Below are 20,464 nucleotides of genomic sequence, written 5' to 3'. Positions count from 1 at the left end.
AGTGATTCTCCTGTCTCGGCCTCCCAAAGTGTTGGGGTTACAGGTGTGAGCCATGGCACCCAGCGAGGAGAATTATTTTTACTTGAAAATATAATGGAGAGACAAACTATGATTATTCAAATTTGAGTGTTTGGCAGATAGTTTCCCAAAAATGAACAAAGTAAGCTTATTACTTCAAGGGAAACAACTGACAGTATTTGTTGCCAATAATAAAATTCAAGCTTTCAAGTGAAAAATTAGAATTTTGGAACACTTATATCTGTCACCATGAACTTGAAAACTTCCGAATTCCTAAAGACTTCTTTGATGAGATTGATAGTGATATAATGAATGTGATTTTAAAGTATTGTATAATGAAATGCATCAGCATTTAGAAGCTATGTATAATTCAGTGGACCTATATTTTCCAAATGACCAATACACAATGTTACAAAATCTCTTCAAAGTTCAAGATAAACCAATGGATTTTAATGTAATAGAATAGGAATTGATTGACATGATTTTAGATTCCACATACCTTTACGAAACTACTATGTTTCCTCATTAATATAGTGGTGAGTAAAAAAGAAAAGAAGAAAAAACTGCTGTGTGTCAACTTTTGGTGTAGTGTCCAAGAAAAATATCCACAATTATCTGAAGACTAAAATATTCCTCACTTTTCTAACTCAGTGAGGCCAGATTTGTTTCATGTTATGGATTAAAGAGATATTTAGGAAATAACAGCATTGGCCAGGCACGGTGGCTCATGCCTGTAATCCCAGCAATTTGGGAGGTCAAGGCAGGCAGATCACTTGAGGCCAGTTCAACCAAAACAACATATTGAAACTGATTAGGCCAGATATGGTGGCTCAGACCTGTAATCCCAGTACTTTGGAGGCTGAGGTGGGTGAATCACTTGAGGTCAGGAGTTTGAGACCAGCCTGGCCAACATGGTGAAACCCTGTCTCTACTAAAAATACAAAAATGAGTCAGGTGTGGTGGTGCACACCTGTAATCCCAGCTACTTGGGAGGCTGAGGCAAGAGAATGGCTTGAACCAGGGAGGCAGAGGTTGCAGTGAGCTGAGATCACACCACACCACTGCATTCCAGCCTGGGTGACAGAGAAAGACTATCTCAAAAAAAAAAAAAGAAAAGAAAAGAAAAAAAGAAATGGATTAATTGTAATAAGAGAATAAGATAAGAGAATCCAGGTATTTTCTATTAAGCCAGTTATTAGAGATTTGTAAAAATGTAAAACATGCCAATTTTATCACTATTTTAGGGGGAAAATATAGTACTTTTTTCACCAAAATGTGTTAGTTATGTTAACACATTATGGTTTTTTTTTTGGTATTTTAAATTTAAATGGATTAATAAATATTCTTTCAACTTCTCAGGCTTTCTTTCTTTTTTTTTTTCACATCAGATGGGTAATGTGCCACCATCATAACAAGGTTTGAGGGAAGCACATCTCACACACAAGCATGAAAACCCAATCATCATGCTTATGAACTACAAAAGGATCCCAGTTTTCATTTTGAATACAGTAAATATCAATAGCAATAACCACATAAACAAAAGCTCTTGGAGACCTCAGTCATTTTTCAGAGTATAATGGAGTCCTGAGACCGAAAAATTTGAGAATCACTTATTTTTTTGCTTTGTTTCGTTTTTGAGACAGGTTTTGGCTCTATTGCTCAGGCTGGAGTGTAGTCATGCAATCTCAGCTCACTGCAACCTCTGTCTCCCGGACTCAAGCCATCCTCCCACTTCAGCCTCCTGAGTTGCTGGGACTACAGGAGTTCAGCACCACACCCAGCTAATTTTTGTATTTTTTAATAGAGACAGGATTTTGCCTTGCTGCCCAGACTGTCTCAAACTCGAGAATCACTGATTTTAAAATAGCCATCCACGAGGCATGGTGGCTCATGCCTGTAATCCCAGCACATTCTGGAGCCAAGGTGGGCCAATCACTTGAGGTCAGGAGTTCAAGACCAGCCTGGCCAACATGGTGAAACCCGATCTCTACTAAAAATACAAAAATTAGCCAGACGTGGTGGCATGTGCCTGTAGTCCCAGCTACTTGGGAGGCTGAGGCTAGAGAATTGCTTGAACCTGGGAGGTGGAGGTTGCAGTGAGCTGAGATCGCGCCACTGAACTCTAGCCTGGGCGACAGAGCGAGACTCCGACTCAAAAAAAAAAAAAAAAAAGAAAGAAAGAAAACAGCCATCCATTTGTTTTAAATGATTTATCATCTCCGTGGACAAACAGCTGGAATAAGAAATCTCTCCTAACTTGTAAGTATCTTGAGGGACAAGGAAACATTACAACTCACAAACACACGTGGTATTTTGGAGCTCTAGAGATGGACTCCATCAGTTCCAAAAAGGTTCCCACAGAAGCCTCCCATCAGAAAGCCTCCACCCTGTCCTCATCCCAAGCAATGGCTCAAACAATTCAGTGAAACTCAACATCTTTCTCAATCAATGCCACCCTCTCTTCTCACCAGCACATTCTACCTTTGATTTCTCAAGCTGAGATTGGTCAGGAGCAGGGCCACAGGAAGAGAGGATGAAGGGGGCAGATAGGGTCAGACCTGGTGTTCTAAAACACCAGCACATTCAATTTGTTGGGTATTTTGCATGAATTTCCTCTTGAGTTCACAGGCTCCTAACTCAGCAGAATTAAAATGGGATGAAGTAATTAGAGCAGCAGCCTGTGAGAATGTTTTGGGCCTGGCGTGCATAGGAATGTGGGGCGGGGGAAAGAAAAGAGACAAGAGAGCCTTAAGGCAGAGATGAGAAAAGAAACGCACCCCAAGGGTCAGCTCCTAGGGAAAGCTTCCCTAGGTCACTGGTCGGCAGCCCTCCCTTCGGCTCTGCTTCCTGAGAACCTACTCCTGGTCTGGCCCTTCACAATCAGGCTCCAACCTCCCTTTCTAGTGCCTTTCAGGTACTTCCACCAGATGCCCATCACCTCTACCCATGCTAAACTCACCACCCTACCCCTACACCATGGTCCTTTCTTTTTTTTTTTTTTTTCAGGACGGGGTCTCGCTCTGTCACCAGGTTGGAGTGCAGTGGTACGATCTTGGCTCACTGCAGCCTCTGCCTCCTGGGTTCAAGTCATTCTCCTGTCTCAGCCTCTGGAGTAGCCGGGACTACAGGCATGTGCCACCATGTCCAGCTAATTTTGTATTTTTAGCAGAGATGAGGTTTTACCATGTTGGCCAGGCTGGTCTTGAATTCCTGATCTCAGGAGTTTAACCATGTTGGCCAGGCTGGTCTCGAACTCCTGACCTTAAGCCTCCCAAAGTGCTGGGATTACAGGCGTGAGCCACTGCGCCCAGCCTGCTTACACACTTACCTCTCCTATGAGATGATTAGTTCCCAGCCTCTGGATGTCACGCATGCATTGCATTCTCCTCCCTAAGCAAATCGCCACCTCATTATAAGACTTTTCCCCTTTGGTCCCCAGACTGACTCCTAAATTAGTTTAAACCCACAAGCTTTAAGTTATAAGCAGGGTGATGCAGACTTGTGGGTGTGTCATAGTTTGAGTTTAGGTGCTAATGGTATGTTGAGAGCATGCGTGTGACTATTTCAGGGATATAATTTGAAGTGATTGGTTTGTGGATTATTTGTGCCTGGGCCGTTGGAAACTCTGAGTACCTGGCTAATTTTGATAAAAGCTGGTGACCATATTCAGTTACCCTATAAAAGAGCCAGAGGCTCCTCCCTGGGGCAGCCTATTCGTGTTTCACCAGCTTTTCCCGCTGAGTCCCTCTGTAGAATTGCTGTCCTTCTCCAACGAGATGGGATGAACCCAGGTCTCTTGGGCCTGTAGACTCCTGGAACATCAGCCATCTCCTCTGTGGTGTCAGGGGGAGCAGCCCTTGTCTAGAAAGGAGATTGCTGAATCCCGAATCTCTCTTTGTTTATCTCTCTCTCTCTCTCTCTGTTTATCTCTCTCTCTCTCTCTTTCTCTCTCTGTCTCTCTCTTTGTGGCACTAAGATTTATTAGAATGTGCCTTAATACAGGCACTGGGGCTTGCCTATGGTGTTCTTGATGTGTAAAGCCCAGATGTTCTGCCAATTCTTCCTGAGCAATGATACCAGGAAGTTGACAGCCAGATGGACGTTGTACACAAGCTCATCGTCTGTCATCTTGACACGACCAAGAGCCATGCCAGACAGAGCCCCTTCTTCACCTGGAACTTGATTGTGGACTTCCCCTCATCAACTTTGTCCACCATGTCTTCACTGTACATCAGCAGGGAAGGGAACCTGCCTTCCTTATTTAGGCCTGGGCCCAGGATTTGTGGGATCTGCTTGATCAGAGACCCTGAGGCCAGAAAGGCATCATACTTGTTGAGCAGCTTCTTGTTCCTGTAGAGTTTCTTCAGCACCTCGATGTCCACGTAGGAGATACCCACAGGCTTGGCCTCAACCCTGTGCTGCTGGTCCCCCAGGACACACGTGGAGAACCTGGGGCGGCGAGTGGACTTCAGATGACAGTGCCCAAGCAGCGTTCATCCTTCTGAGGGTCAGAGTTCTTCAAGCTGATCTGTAGCTCCACTGTTCCCAAAAGTTTCTGGCACTTGCACTGGTTCCTGTCCAGGACTTCCCGCACTGCCTCCTACAGGGTCTCAAGAGGCTGCTGCTCTTGGTGTCTTGTGCAGAGATAACAAGAAAAGAGTTAATCCTGCCTCTCTTGAGGCCTGGGGCTCTCCCATTTCCTCCCTTCTGAGTCTAAGGAGAGTGGGGAGTGGCATGAGAGCCTGCATTTGTCATGTCTGGTAAATCCATGTTCCCTGTATAAGGTCCACTTTATTAGATGAGAAAGGGTCACTCTTAGTCCAACTTTGGTTTTGTTTGTTGTTGTTTTTTTGTTTTGTTTTGTTTGAGACAGAGTCTCGCTCTGTTTCCCAGGCTATTGTGTAGTGGCGCCATCTCGGCTCACTGCACCTTCCGCCTCCTAGGCTCAAGTAATTCTCCTGCCTCAGCCTCCCAAGTAGCTGGGACTACAGGCATGTGCCACCACGCCCGGCTAATTTTTTTGTAGTTTTAGTAGAGATGGGGTTTCACCATTTCACCGTGTTGCCCAGGCTGGTCTCAAACTGCTGACCTCAAGTAATCCACCTGCCTCGGCCTCCCAAAGTGTTGGGATTACAGCCGTGCCCCGCCTTAATCCCACTTTTGAAATGAGGAAATGAATCTTTAACCAGTAACAACACTTAATACACACACACGTACTTTTTGTGGTGTGACAAAAGATTGCTTAATTTTCATTTTGGCGAGCAAGGAAATAAACAAACAAATCAGTGATGACTACCATCTACTATCAACATGTTTTGAGGAAAGAATGTACATAAGAATATAACTTCAAACTAAAGAGAAAAGATCTTATATTGAATCCATTTAATTTTATTTAAAGACTCACTACATTGTCTCTTGCTTTTTCTCATTTCATCATGATAGTGAAATGGACCAGTGAATACCCTAGCATGGAGTCTGGGAAGAACACAACTAGTCCGTGATCTCCTCTAAGCATGGAGTGGTATTTGTTCATTTATGTATTTGCAGGACCTAACTCAGACCTAACTCACAGCACTCACTACATCTTTGTGGAAGAAAGGAAGGGAAGAAGGGAGAAAAGAATTCCTCATTTGAGGACCAGGATAGGAGATAGCTATTAAGCCCTACTGGACTTGGGACCCTGGAACAATTGCCTGCACCAAATTCTACTCTGTGACCTCTTTTTTAGGGGTGGGGGATGGGAGACAGAGTTTCACTCTTGTCACCCAGGCTGGAGTACAATGGCATGATCTCAGCTCACTGCAACCTCCGCCTTCCGGGTTCAGGCTATTCTCCTGCCTCAGCCTCCCAGGTAGCTGGGATTACAGGCATGCACCAACACGCCTGGCTAATTTTTGTATTTTTAGTAGAAACGGGGTTTCACCATGTTGGCCAGGCTGGTCTCGAACTCCTGACTTCAGGTGATCCACCCACCTAAACCTCCCAAAGTGCTGGGATTACAGGCATAAGCCACTGCACCCAGGCCTGTATTGTGGTTTCTATCCCTGTCACCCCTACAAGACTGTGGTTCTTGAAGGACAGGTACCACAATTTTTTCTGTTCTTACATCTCCAGTGTGTGACACCAGTTGTAAATAAATGACTGGAAGGAAAAAAACCCAGGGAACCGACCAACTAACGTCCTTTTTCTCTGGGCAGTTCAGAATCAGAGGCAACTATGGATTAAGGGACTACAATTAAGTTCTGTGAAAGTTGTCAAGATTAAAATAAAGTCACTAATGTTAAGAAAACCCTGGCTGGGCGCAGTGGGTCACACCTGTAATCCCAGCACTTTGGGAGGCTGAGGTGGGCGGGTCACGAGGTCAGGAGATTGAGACCATCCTGGCTAACCCAGTGAAACCCCGTCTCTACTAAAAATACAAAAAATTAGCCAGGCATGGTGGCACACACCTGTAGTCCCAGCTACTTGGGAGGCTGAGGCAGGAGAATTGCTTGAACCTGGGAGGCAGAGGTTGCAGTGAGCTGAGATTGCACCACTACTCTCCAGCCTGGGCAACAGAGCAAGACTCCATCTCAAAAAAAAAAAGAAAAAGAAAAAAAGAAAACCCTGACAAATAGAATCAGGGCAGGCCACGAAGAGAGGGTTTTCATGCTTGTATGCCTGATTTAAAAAAAAAAAAAAATCACAAAAGACTGTAAAACCCACAACCTTGCATGAAGGCCTTCACAACATTTCATAAAAAAATACTTCTGCAAGGACATCTGCCCAGCAACTGCCTGTCCAAGCTCAGACTGGCATCACCCTTAATATTGATCTTTAAAGCCAAGGATAATTATTTTTAAATAATTATGGAATCTTCTTAATTTTTCCTTTAAAAGCCTTTATCAGGTTGGGCACAGTGGCTCACATCTGTAATCCCAGCACTTTGGGAGATCGAGGCGTGCAGATTGCTTGAGTTCAGAAGTTTGAAACCAGCCTGGGCAACGTGATGAAACCCCATCTCTACATAAAATATAAAAATTAGCCAGGCATGGTGGTACACGCCTATAGTCCCAGCTACTCGAAAGGCTGAGGTGGGAGGATTGCTTGAGCCTGGGAGGCAGAGGCTGCAGTGAGCCGAGATCGTATCACTGCACTCCAGCCTGGGCAACAGAGCCAGACCGTGTATCAAAAAAAAAAAAAAAAAAAGGGCCGGGCACGGTGGCTCACACCTGTAATCCCAGCACTTTGGGAGGCCAAGGCAGGCAGATCACCTGAGGTTGAGAGCTCAAGACCAGCCTGACCAACATGGAGAAACCCTGTCTATACTAAAAATACAAAAAATTATCTGGCGTGGTGGCGCATGCCTGTAATCCCAGCTACTCGGGAGGCTGAGGCAGGAAAATCACTTGAGCACAGGAGGCAGAAGTTGCAGTGACCCGAGATCACACCATTGCACGCCAGCCCGGGTGACAGAGCGAGACTCCATCTAAAAAAAAAAGAAAGAAAGACTCTGTCTTCCTTCACTCAAACAGTTTACTATGGCATGCATTTTCATATTCCCATTACAATGCTCTATTCCAAAATAAAGACCTTTTCTTTTAGAGAGCCTCTCTGATCGTTATTTAGGTTGACAGTTCCTTCTCACATAGGGTATAAAAAGTGGTTTGAGACTACTCCACTCCCTCACCAAAACACCAGCGCAGATTTCATAGCCTTTAATGTCTGAGGCAGTGCCGAGGCTGGGCAAGGAAAATTCAAGTGTCCTTTCATCCACAAAGTCACTAACACAAACCCATTCACCCTCGCCTTGAAGCCACTAATGCCAAGAGCACCAACAGGAGCCTTAGTGCTGAGGAAAGAGAAAGAGGGCCTGGGCCGAGGGTGTCAGATTCAGGGTTTTGTTGAAACCGAAGTTGTAGCTGGAGAGTAGTCTGGGTGTGTTGATCCCTCCTACGCGCTCGCCAAATATAAAATGTGGGAAAACATATGATCTTGGCCATGAAACTGTCCTTGCCTATGGTCTTTTTCTGCTTGTTCCTAATTGCTATTATAATTTTAATGAGTCACCCTTCATCAATTCCACATTCCATATCTTTCAGCTATTATACTAAAAAAGTAGGGTGGGCAGGAAGTTGAGGCTGCAGTGAGCCATGATCGTGCCACTGCGCTCCAGCCTGGGTGACAGAGCAAGACCCTGTCTCTAAAAAGAAAAAAGAAAAAAAAAGTGGAGCAGGATGTGCTTGTTGACACATAACTTTTATGTAACTTGGGCATGCTCAGATTCGTCTGACCCAGGCTCCACCTGCCTTCTGACAGATTAGCTCTAAAGGAGTTCAGAAAATGCCACCCCAAAATATGCTGCTTTGGGCCTCAAAGTGAGGACACCTGGGAAACAGCAAATGCAGGGAGAGGCTTTCTCTGAACTTCATCTGCCTAAGGACAGATTCTCCAAGAAGAACTCCATTGTCATGAGTCCCGTCCCCAGAAATCTCATCAACTAGGGAAGATTAACCAGGAGAGGAAACTAGAGGCCCACTTCATACCCAGACCATCTCATGATGTCACCTGTTCTTCTAAGGGCCCATTCATCTTTCCCCAAAATCATTTACAGTCCCCTAAGTTGCCTATATCTCCCCTCACATCCCCCCTATGAAGGGGGCATATAAATGTTAACATCTCATTGGGTTTGGAGATACTCACTTTTCTTTCATGCGATGCCCCTATGCACGTAATACAGACCTTGGTTAACCCATCAAATTGTGATTTTGCCCATATCTGCCAGCTGTTAGTAAATAAGTTCCTTTGTCTGGATGCAGAAAAGATCCAAAATATCCATGTTGAAGATGCCTGGTTTCTGGTGCACACTCTGCCTGTCTCCCCTTGCTGGGAGTAAGTCTTCACAAATAACTTCTTTTTTTTTTTTTTGAGAAAGGATCTCATTCTGTTGCCCAGGCTGGAGTGCAGTGGCACAATTATAGCTCACTGCAGCCTCCATCTCCAGGGCTCAAGCAATCCTTCCACCTCAGTTTCCAAAGAAGCTGAGACTACAAGTGCATGCCAACACACCCGGCTAATTTTTTTATTTTTAGTAGACAGAAGGTCTATCTATATTTCTCTATGTTGCCCAGGCTGGTCTTGAACTCATAAGCTCAAGCGATCCTCCTGCCTTGGCCTCCCAAAGTACTGGGATACAGGGTAGAGAACTTCTAATGCATTTCAGCACCGGGGTTGTTTTCCCAGGCTAGGTTGCTGAGCCAGCCTCCCTCTCTATCCTCCTCAGCCAGCTATTGCTGGAACTGCCTGTCCCCGCTGCTCTCTGCCCTGGCTGCTTCTAAGAGAGTGCCTTAAGGCTGGGTTGCTTCAAGCACTCTCTGCCCTCAATGCTAGCTTCTCAATGGCTTGGCAAAGGTGTTTCCAACTCTTTTCTTTCTCCCTCGAGTCATCTTGGTAGGAATACCAGCATCTTAATTTCCTCTTTTATAAATGCTTACCTGATTTCCCTTCAGTTTTGCAGTTAAATCTACTGGTAATTGTGAAATAGCTAATGTAAAAAAAAAAAAAAAATCCTCAGAGCCTAGAAGCCTGGTCCTCAACTTTCAGCCCTCTTTTCTCATGACCAAAATATCCTAGAGCCTTCAAGTGTTCAGCACAGGCCCTGTTGGAACCTCTTTGAGCTCCACCATTTATCTCTAGAAAAGCACTGAATATAGCAAGAGGCTAGAGGCATGCTGACATCTGCTCGTCAGCAGAGCAGAAATGATGGCTTTAATTTCCTTTCTCAATTAATTTATTCCCAGGCTGTTCCCTCCCCACCTTCATAAGCTGGTTCTTGTTTCAAAAAGTCAAAGTAATAAAGCTGCTTTCCATTACTCATCCAGTTGCACATACCCCACATGCTCCTCCTCAACCCCTTCCCATCACCTTCTTTTTCCTCCCTGTCCCCTCTCCCTCACCCCTTCTAGAGGGAGTGCAGGGTCATTGCTCTTTCTCCAAGTCCTACACTCTTCCTACAACCTTCTGAGCTTATTCTCGCTGGGTTGGTCCTCATGGTGCTGAATACATACCTCATTATATGCTTTGCATTGATTGATTTCCTCATGCCAATGTTCCAGGCATACTTCTCTCAGAGATGACCCTAGGAAAAAAATCTGATGCCTCAGAGAGAGCTGAAAAATCCCAAGAGATTGAGTCCCCATTTATTCCCCTCATTCCAACAACAGGAATTAAAATCTCAGAGCTGGACTGACCCATAATGCCCAGGCACTGGCCCTAACAGTGGGTCTGGACCAGGAGCTAAGATTTTTGTGGGGACAGCCCTCTGTAGGCACCTGTAGGCACCTGCATGCTGATGTTTGGACATCTTTGGGCAGTGAAATATAAAGAAATGGGCCAGGCGCGGTGGCTCACGCCTGTAATCCCAACACTTTGGGAGGCCAAGGTGGGTGGATCACTTGAGGTGAGGAGTTCGAGACAGCCTGGTCAACATGGTGAAACCGGGGCTCTACTAAAAATACAAAAAAATTAGCTGGGCATGGTGGTGCACACCTGTAATCTCAGCTACACGGAGGCTGAGGCTTGAGAATTGCTTGAACTCAGAAAGCAGAGGTTGCAGTGACCTGAGATCGTGCCACTGAACTCCAGCCTGGATGACAGAGTGAGACTCTGACTAAAAAAAAAAAAGAAAAAAAGAAAAGAAAGAAATATAAAGAAATGCAACTGAGCATGTAGGGTAAGGCATGGGGCTTTGGACTCAAAACTCAGATTTAAGTATTGCCCTGACATGTATTACCTACCTGACACTGGTTAAGTTACTTCTCTACCCCTTAGTTGTAAAATAACAGTACTTCCTTGGCTGGGAGGACCAAATGAGAGCATGTATGTAAAGCATTTAATGCAGTGTCTGGTGCATGAAGAGCATTCATTAAATGTAAGAAGTTATTATAATCATAAGCGAATAGACATCAGTAAGTCAGATAAGCTGTTAAAAGTCATTGCAGGCCTTTAAATTTAAAAAAAAAAAATACAGCCTTGCTATTTTTTAAAAGTATTGCCTCTAAGAGTTGCTTTAATAAGTTGCTAGAAAGGAGTGATTTATAAGTACCATATTGTTGGAATGCAAATAGATACTTCAAAGAGGTAAAAGTAACTTGTTTTCTTGAGTGGGATAAATATTTCCCTTGGGATCTTGTTTACAAACTCAAATATTTTGTAAGCAAATAATGCTAAGAGAAACTCTAGCCCTTACTTTGGTGAAATGCTCACAAAACTGTATTCTGAGCTTTGAGTAAATGAGGTTTTTTGTTTTTTTTTTAATTTCACTATTTATTGAGTTTTAAATACTCTAAGTTGTAGTTCATATATAACATAAATAGCTCTGTGAAAGGAAGAAAAACTATATTTCAGATACTTGAGAGGTTATTAAGCTCAGAAAACCCTGGGAAAATGAACTTGAATCTATGGAAATATTTGTTAATCTCACAAATCTACCAGTTCTTTTCTCCACTCGAAAGTTAATTCATATACACCATGAAATACTATGCAGGCATAAAAAAAGAATGAGATCATGTCCTTTGCAGGAGGAGCCGGAGACCATAATTCTTAGCAAACTAACACAGGAACAGAAAAGCAAACACTACATGTCCTCTTATAAGTGGGAGCTAAATGATGAGAACACATGGACACAAAAAGGGAAACAATGAACACTGGAGATTACTGGATGGTGGAGTGTGAGAGGGAGAGGATCAGGAAAAATAACTAATGGGTACTAGGCTTAATACCTGGGTGATCAAATAATCTGTACCACAAAGACCCATGACTTAGATTTACCTATATAACAAACCTGCACATGTACCCCTGAACTTAAAATAAAAGTTACAAAAAGAGCTAAGCATTCTGGGGGAAAAAAATTCATAATTTTTGAGTAAGCTTCATACGATTTTCCACAGCAGCTGAATCATTTTACTTCCCAATGAATTTGCCAACTCTTACCTTTTGTTTCCCTTTATAGTAGCCATCCTAATAGACGAGATGACATCTCACTACGGTTTTGATTTGCATTTCTCTAACAGTTAGTGTTGTTAAGCATCTTCTCATATACCTTTTGGCAATGTGTATGTCTTCTTTGGAAAAATGTCTGTCATATAATCCAACAATCCCACTTCTGTATTTTTATCCAAAACAATTGAAATCAAGATCTCCAAGAGATGTCTGCATTTTCCTGATTATTGCAGCATTATTTACAATACACATGATATGGAAACTAATGCCCATCAATAGATAAGCAAATACAGCAAACATGGCATATACATACAATAAAATATTATTTGGCCTTAAAAAGAAGAAAATTCTGTCATATATGACAACATGGATGAATTTGGGGTACATTATACTAGGTGAAATAAGACAGTCACAGAAGCACAAACTGCACTGTTCTCCTTACACCAATTATCTGAAATAGACTCATAGAAACAGAAACGAGAATGGTGCTTGTCAAGTGCTGAGGGATGGGGGAAATAGGGAGTTGCTGTTCAACAGGTATAAAACTTCAGTTATGCAAGATGAATAAGTTCTAGACCTCTGTTCACCATAGCACCTATAGTTAATATAGTTAATATTACTGCATTGTGTATTTAAATTTTTGTTAAGACCGTAGATCTCATGCTACGTGTTCCAACTACAATAAAGAAGTCAATTCACAGTGAATATATCATTATAAATAGATATTTATATTTTCTCCATGAAGCTTCATGTAATATTAACTAACTTCTTAAGAATATTTAATGGTGTTCCAGCTACCTGCGAGTAAATGAAGTTTTTACCCTGCAGAAAAGGAGTCATTGCCCAAATGAAATACCCTGATTTCAAAAGCATGAGGAAGAAGTGTCAATCTGGAGGTTTTTCATTGTATACATGTTTATTCTAATGCCGCGCAATATTGGGTAATGGCCAACCTATTGCACAAACATTTTTCGAGTATTCATGTGTAGACTAACTAAAGGCAGCTGTCTAACCAATCTTGTATATGATTCTTTTTGTTCTGTCTGCTTTTATCTTTACTGTTTCCCAACACACACATGCACGCCCAATTCACATCCACACTCAGACACACATTTACTCACAGGCATGCATAAACTAACACACTAACACACACATTCTCTCTTTTTGTTCTCTTCTACACACACATACACATACACACCCACTTAGCCCAGAGCAAGCAGAGCCCAGAACTGTGTCTTCTGGTGGCTACGGAAAGATCCCATGACCCCTCTGAAAAGCATCTCTTTGTTCCCTTTCTCCCCTCACTGTAATGTTTCCTTTTCCTGAATATCACGCAGCAAGGGGCGGGGAGGGAAGGAAGGGAGAAAGGAAGGAAAGGAAACCGTGGTCTCCCCCCAGCCCAGCAGTGCAGGCTGTGAGAAGCAGAAGGCTCCTGCTCCTGGGTGCTGGCATCTCTCCTGCCATTTTTTCTGAAACTTTGGGGTGTTTTTCTCTCCGCAGCACCCACGCTCCCCTCCCTTTCTGCCAAAGCTCCTTGTTGTGACAGAGCGAGCGGCTGGTGGGTGGGGGGAGGGGAATCAGCTAGGTGGCCTCCGGGCTGAGTTACAGCTCCCCCTCCAGGAGCAGGGAGGGCGGAGATGAGACCACAGACAAATCCTAGAAGCACCCCTAGTGCTGACCCCCCTACATACCCAGAGCGTCTGTACACCCCCCAACACCCACCCATACACACACACACATACACATACACACACACACACACACACACACCAGATGAGCGTGGCAGGCACAGCCACACAGTAACATTCAGGCAGGAAACCCCATGTCACATTGGCATGGGTCTGCCCAGAAGCAATCCATGCCCCACGCCCCCTCCTTTGATCTCTCACCCCTCTGCTGGGCCAGAGAATGTTGCTGGGTGCTGGGCCTTGGGTGCATGGACTCCGATACCACCGGCACTTCAAGCACAGGGACCACCAGCGGCAGCGCCAGCGACTGCCCAACCCCCTCCTCCCAGGGCTCCAGCAGCACACCCTGAAAAACACAGACACAGTCCTGGTTGGGGGGCGGGGCAGAGGAAGTGTGGGGTACATCTCATGGGCTGTGGCCTCGCTCCCCTCGGGTTCAGCTGATGGCCAGCAGTCCCTGGGTTTGTCTGAGAGAGAGACATCACTACAAGAGGGAAGGAGAAAGGATTCAAGGACCTCTCAGAGCTCTCTCAAAACTCCAAGAGAACCAGCCAGTGAGAGCCAAGTCCTGAGTACCGGAGGACCCGGCGTTGCCAAGCTAGATCCTGGGTCAGAAAAGTCAAAGGACATTCCCTACTGTGCGGGGATAAAACATGTGACTCTGTGGGCTCAGCTGCAAGTACCCAAAGATGGGCCGCATCATTTTCCTTGCTGGCCGCTGGAGGGCCAATACCCTGCCCTCCTCCCTCCCCAAGACCTTCTCTTTATCCGGCTGCTTCTCTGGTCCCTGTGCTTTAGGCACATTATTTTATTTTAATTTTCATAACTCCACAGGGTGTTACTGTAGAAAAAAAAAAAAACTTGTGGTTCAGGAATTTTACATGATTTGATCAAGATTACAGCCAAGCGCGCAGTGGCGTGTGCCCGGAGTCCCAGCTACTTGGGAGACTGGCAGGAGGATCACTTGAGCCCAGGTCAGGAGTTGGAGTCCAGTCTTCAGCCTGGGTAATATAGCGAGACCTCATTTCTGTCTCTCTGAGAGAGAAAGAGAAAGAGAGAGAGACGGAGAGAGAGAGACAGAGAGAATACACAACTAGCAAGTGAGGGAGCCAGGGTTCGCCCCCATGCCTGGGTAACTCGTAACCTTGGCCCTTCCCACTGCTTCTCAGGAGCGCACCACTGGAACCTTCCCAGCTTCCTCTGAGTGAGCTGGAGAGGGAGTCTGGTGTTGAAGAGAGTGTTGGGGGAGGTAGAAGAGGCATCTGCCTACTGACTTTCTTCCAAGGGAACAAAAGTAGCGCAGTCTGGGAACCCTCTGCGCTGTCTTGCAAGCCTTGGGAGGCAGTGCCCAGTGGCTCGGGTGATTCCTCTAGTGCCATTTCTCCTTCAGGACCCCACACTTTCTTGGCCAGTGTGCTACATGGCTGCAAAAAGCCCAGCCCTGGACAGGCAAAGAATGTGTTGATTCAGAAACAGTTTTTAAATTAATAAGCACGTGGTGATTCAGGCTGTTTGTTCAGGGCAATGTGCTGCCTAAATTGGAATGTGCCAAACTCCGTTCTCCCACTTTCCCCCACCTCCTCCGCCTCTCCAGGTCCTGGCTGTTCCCCATGTCATTCTGGTAGTCAGAATTCCGGTTCCTCCATACCCTCAGGCAAGGCAACTATATTAGTCTGCAAAGCCCAACTTGCCAACTGAGCAGCTTCCCTGGGCTCTGAGGTCTCTCCTGGGTGTGTGTGTGTGTGTGTGTGTGTGTGTGTGTGTGTGTAAAGTACTTTTTCTTCTTAAATTGAAAAGTGATTAATCCATCGGTTCTCCTCTCTTCTGGAACGTGTCCTAGGAGGACAGGTACTACTCAGTTTCATATCTGCTGTCAGGAGGTCGGCATGAGCAGCTCCTCCTTGAGGCAAGAACTACAGGTTGGACTGTCTTGAGGATGATCAAACTGGAAATTATTCTTCCCAGAGGGGCTGCCATCAGAAGTTTATCTCATCTGATCTCCCTTCAAATAGAGTTGCTCTTCTCTTCAGCCCAGACAAACATAATACATTCAAATATTCATTTGACAATTATTTATTGAGTCTTTATGAGCCAGAAATGGTTCCAGGTGTAGGCATATGGTGGTAACGAGACAGAGAGGCACCCTACTCTCGTGGGGCTTGCATTCTAGTATGTGGGGGTGGGGAGAGGCAGATAAGAAATGAGGAAACCAATAATTAATGCCAGGATATATATCAAATAAGATATGATAGAGCAGGGATCAGATCAGCAAGCTATAGTCATGGGCCAAATCTGCCTACCACCTGTTTTGTAAACAAAATTTATAAAGTAAATAAAGAGGCTGGCACAGTGGTTCATTCCTGTAATCACAGCATTTTGGGAGGATTACTTGAGGCCAGGAGTTTGAGACCATCCTGGGTAACATAGCGAGATCCCCTATTCCTGCAAAATAAATATTTTTTAAAATACCCAGGCAAACCTGGTGGGCACACAGCTGTGGTCCTAGCTACTTGGAAGGCTGAGGCCAGAGGATCATGAAGTTACAGTGAACTGTGATCGCACCACTGCACTCCAACCTGGGCAAAAGGGTAAGACCCTGTCTCTAAAAAAGAAAGAGAGAGAGAAATAGAGATAGAAAAAAAAGGAAGGAAGGAAGAAAGGAAGGTTGGATGCTCAGCAGGGGCCTACTTTATTTTCTCTTTTTATTTATTTTTTAATTCATTTTTGAATAGATAATATATTTAATGAATCTACATTTTTTAAAAATAGAAAAAGATATGCAGATAAGTCTCTTTTCCTGCCCTGTTTCCTAGCTATCCACTTTCCTTCCCCATAAGCAACAAAATGTTAATTTCTTGTGCATCCTTGCAGAGAAATGTATTCATACAAAAGCAAGTACATGTGTACAGTCTATGTTTTTGCCCCCAAGGAAGCTATTTTAAATTGGGAGATCAGGAAAGATTTGTGATTTAGGATAAAATTTGAATAAGAAGTTGCCAGCCAGGCAAAGATCTCAGAGCAGCAGCTTCCAGGCTGTGGGAACAACTAGTGCAAAGGCCCTAAACTAGACCTGCCATGGCAGGCCCTGAAATGATAATGGAAGCTCATGTGTTTGGGACACGCTGGGCCAGAGGGCAGTGATTTGACATAAACTGGAAGAAATTAGAAAGCAGGAAGATTCTGCTCTTAAAGGCTGTATAGGCCAGGCATGGTGGCTCACGCCTGTAATCATACCACTTTGGGAGGCTGACGCAGGCAGATCACGAGATCAGGAGTTTGAGACCAGCCTGGCCAACATGGTGAAACGCTGTCTCTACTAAAAATAAAAAAATTAGCCAGGTGTGGTGGCGCATGCCTATAATCCCAGCTACCCGGGAGGCTAAGGCATGAGAATCACTTGAACCCAGGAGGCAGGGGTTTCAGTGAGCTGAGATGGTGCTACTGTACTCCAGCCTGGGAGACAGAGCAAGACTCTGTCTTAAATACATAAATAAGTCTCAGCCGGGCATGGTGGCTCACTCTTGTAATCCCAGCACTTTGGGAGGCTAAGGCGGGTGGATCACCTGAGGTCAAGGGTTCGAGACCAGCCTGGCTAACATGGTGAAACCCCGTCTCTACTAAAAATACAAAAATAGGCCAGGTGTGGTGGCACACACCTGTAATCCCAGCTACTTGGGAGGTTGAAGCAGAAGAATTGCTGGAACCTGGGAGGTGGAGGCTGCAGTGAGCCGAGATCATGCCACTGCACTCCAGGAGACAGAGTGAGGCTCTGTCTCAAAAAAAAAAAAAAAAGAAAGAAAGAAAAGAAGAGAAAAGAAAGAGATAATATAAATAAAGAGAACAGCAATTAGCACAGTAACCACTCAACAACTTTCTCCTCCTCCTCCTCCTCATTACTTGGTTTACAAAACACTTTCTCATCAATTATCTCATTTGATATTTGCAATAACCCTGTGATTGGGTATGGCAGGTGCTACTGTTTCCATTTCACAGGTAAAAACACTGAGGCTCAAGATGATTAAATACATCATCCAAGTCACAGAGCAGAAACAAACCCAGGTGTTCTGACTCCACATAGCACAAGCTTCTCTCATTGTGGGGAGAGCAGAGGGCAATGTAAGCAGGCAGAATAACAGGAATGAGAGAAAGAAGCAGGGAGCGTTGGTAAACCCAACTGCCTGTCATTTGCACCAGGCGTGCTCTCTCAAGAGGAGCCTGTACCCTCTGCCTTCTAGGTAGTCTCCATATTCCCAGATCACAAGTCCTAGCTCAGGAAAAGGAGCAACTTACTGGTGGACAGCCTCAACAGAGCAGGAAAATTGTGAACAAGAGAAATTCACCACCTCTACAATCTCATTAACACTGCAGACCTACACACACATGCACCAGACCTGCAGGTTGTCAGCGGTTAGTTACTAAGCCTGAGGCCTGAAATAAATTAGGCTGCGTCTCAGAAAAAACAAGGTTATGTTACTCATATTAAGTATTCGTGTGGATTAAAATGCCATCTACTGTTTTGTGGGTCACCTTTCTTTTCTCAGGGCCCTGCTGAGTGGCTGGAAGGGTTATCTTCCACACGCGCTACTCAGACTCTGTCCTGTCACCTCCCAAAGGGGACTGGCCGAATTGAACCACCTACCCCTTGTCTATCAGAGCCAGGCTATGAGGCCCCCGGGTAGGGGCTTCAGTGCCTGCCTTTGGAATAAAGCTGCCTTCTAGGGTTGCCCCTGGCAACCAAACTGCTTGAATGTCTGTATCTCTTAGAGGAGACTTGGGAGCTGGGGAGGAGGAGGAATTGGTCCCTGAACCACAGGATGCAGGGAGCATGTGAGGCATTGTCCCCCTTTCCACCTTTCAGCCCCTAGACCCCACCTCCTGATGAGAACAAGTGTTGTCCCCTCACCTGGCTTCTGCAGGTCAGCAGAATTAGCCTGAGATTCTCCCTGAGGACAGAGAGGTTGGGGAGAACCTGCCTGCTTAGCCTATTGCAAAGATCCAGGTACCCAACACATCCTTGGCCAGTTCCTGGCATACCATATGCCTTCAAATGCCTAACACCATTTCGTCCTTTAAGCTTCAACATCCCCTTCTCCAGGAAGCCTGCCCTGACTTGCCTTTTGTGCCCTAGGCAGAGATAGTGTCCCTGCCTGTGAAACCCTGAGTATCACTCTATCATAATACACATCACTCCATTGTAGATGTATCTGTTTTTATTAGTTTCTTTAGGTTAAGGAGTGTGTATTATTCTAGCCCAGGACCTGGCACATAGGCACAAAATAAATGCTTATTGAATAGGTAAGTGACTGAGTGAGAACACAGGACTGTGACAGGAGAGCATTTCCCAAACCAGCAGTCCTGTAGTCCATTGTAGATTAGTGGGAATGTTGCAAAAAATAAAAAGGAGTTCTTTGCTTAGATAATGTTGGGAAAGAAACTCCCTCACTTCCTGAGGCAGGAAGGAGCTCTTCAAGCACTGGCCAGAGGAAGCAGAATGTGCAGAGCACAGAGGGGCCTGAAATGATTCAGCTGCATCTACAGTATAGGGTGTGCAGGGGGAAAAAGGAACCAAGACAGTCCTGAAAGCTGAATTGATACATTTGGGACAGGAGAGTGGCAAGCTCCAAGCCTCATGTTAGGAAGACAGATCTGGCCAGGTGTGTAGGGTGGACTGGAGGGAAGAACCAGCTGGCAGGGACACTTGTCAGGAAACTGTTGTGACAGTGCAGACTTGATCTATAAAGGGTCTAGACAAGAGCAGTGACAGAGGGAAATGAAAGCAAGAAATAAACCACCCAACTCTATTGGATGGCTTCTTCATCAGCCCGGGGACGGCAGCTGCTGCCTGACCCTGGTTAATTACCAGCCTGTGGTTGCCATCTGAGCTGACTGGCCACCAAACACTTGGTGCTCTGCAGAAGTCCTAGCTGCCCTGGTGCTGAGTGGTGTGGGGTGGAGGGTAAGTCTAGGAGAGCATTTCCCAAACCAGCAGTCCTGTAGTCCATTGTAGATTAGTAGGCATGTTGCAAAAAATAAAAATGAGTTCTCTGCTTAGATAATGTTGGGAAAGAAACTCCAGAGTCAACAAAGGGAGAAAGTTTCTCTACTGGAACATGTCAAGGAGCCATGTACCCCTTCCCTCAGTGTTTATCAACCTGAAATGGCAATAGAGCCCTTTTCATACCATACCCATTCACAGCTCCTAAGAGAGCACTCACTTGCTTAGAGGTACAGCTTCACTCACAGTCCTACCTCGGAAGCAGTAAGGAAGCTGCTTACAAGCTCTGGCTCTGAAGCCAGTGGGCCTGGATTCAAATCCTAGCTCTACCACTTGATGGTTATCTAGCCTCTCAGTTTGCTTATCTACACAATAGGGAAAATATTAGAAGCTACTGCAGTAGGGTTGTTTGGAGGGTTATATTAGTGAGATATGTACCTAGCACTGTACCTGGTGCATAGGAGTCCCTCAAAAATTTGAGCTACTGTTTATATCCTAAGCAAACCATGTACCCTATAATGAGAGTTCAAGCTCTGAACCAGGGCAACCTGGTGAGGGGAGGGCGTCAAATTCTCTCTGGAGAATTAGGAGTAGAACGCAGGGCCAAATGGTTGGCAGTGGGAATGAAGGCGGACAAGATGCGTAAAAAGAGGAGCCCGAATCTGAGATCGAGGCCTGAAGAGTCACAGCCAGCACCTCATCACGAGCCTGCCCCTCACTCTCTCCCCATGCTCACAACCCCATTTTCTGGCTGCCCCTGTTTACCCTCCCTATATCGGGGTAG

The 20,464-nt window shown here is 45.1% G+C and overlaps 1 non-coding gene and 1 pseudogene across 1 annotated transcript; both read right to left on the bottom strand.

The window, feature by feature from the left end:
• Positions 1–1,400: 1,400 nt before the first annotated feature.
• Positions 1,401–1,504, bottom strand: LOC112209361 (small nucleolar RNA U13). The gene has a single exon (XR_002944098.1). It is a non-coding gene; the product is annotated as a small nucleolar RNA U13 (small nucleolar RNA).
• Positions 1,505–3,757: 2,253 nt separating this feature from the next.
• On the bottom strand, positions 3,758–14,315 carry LOC100611508 (large ribosomal subunit protein uL1-like; annotated as a pseudogene).
• Positions 14,316–20,464: the final 6,149 nt, after the last annotated feature.

The sequence above is a fragment of the Pan troglodytes genome, chromosome 4, assembly GCF_028858775.2.
Source record: "Pan troglodytes isolate AG18354 chromosome 4, NHGRI_mPanTro3-v2.0_pri, whole genome shotgun sequence".
Classification (NCBI taxonomy): domain Eukaryota; kingdom Metazoa; phylum Chordata; class Mammalia; order Primates; family Hominidae; genus Pan; species Pan troglodytes.
Note: the sequence above shows the minus strand (reverse complement) of the source record. Positions and strands in the feature narration are given on the sequence as shown.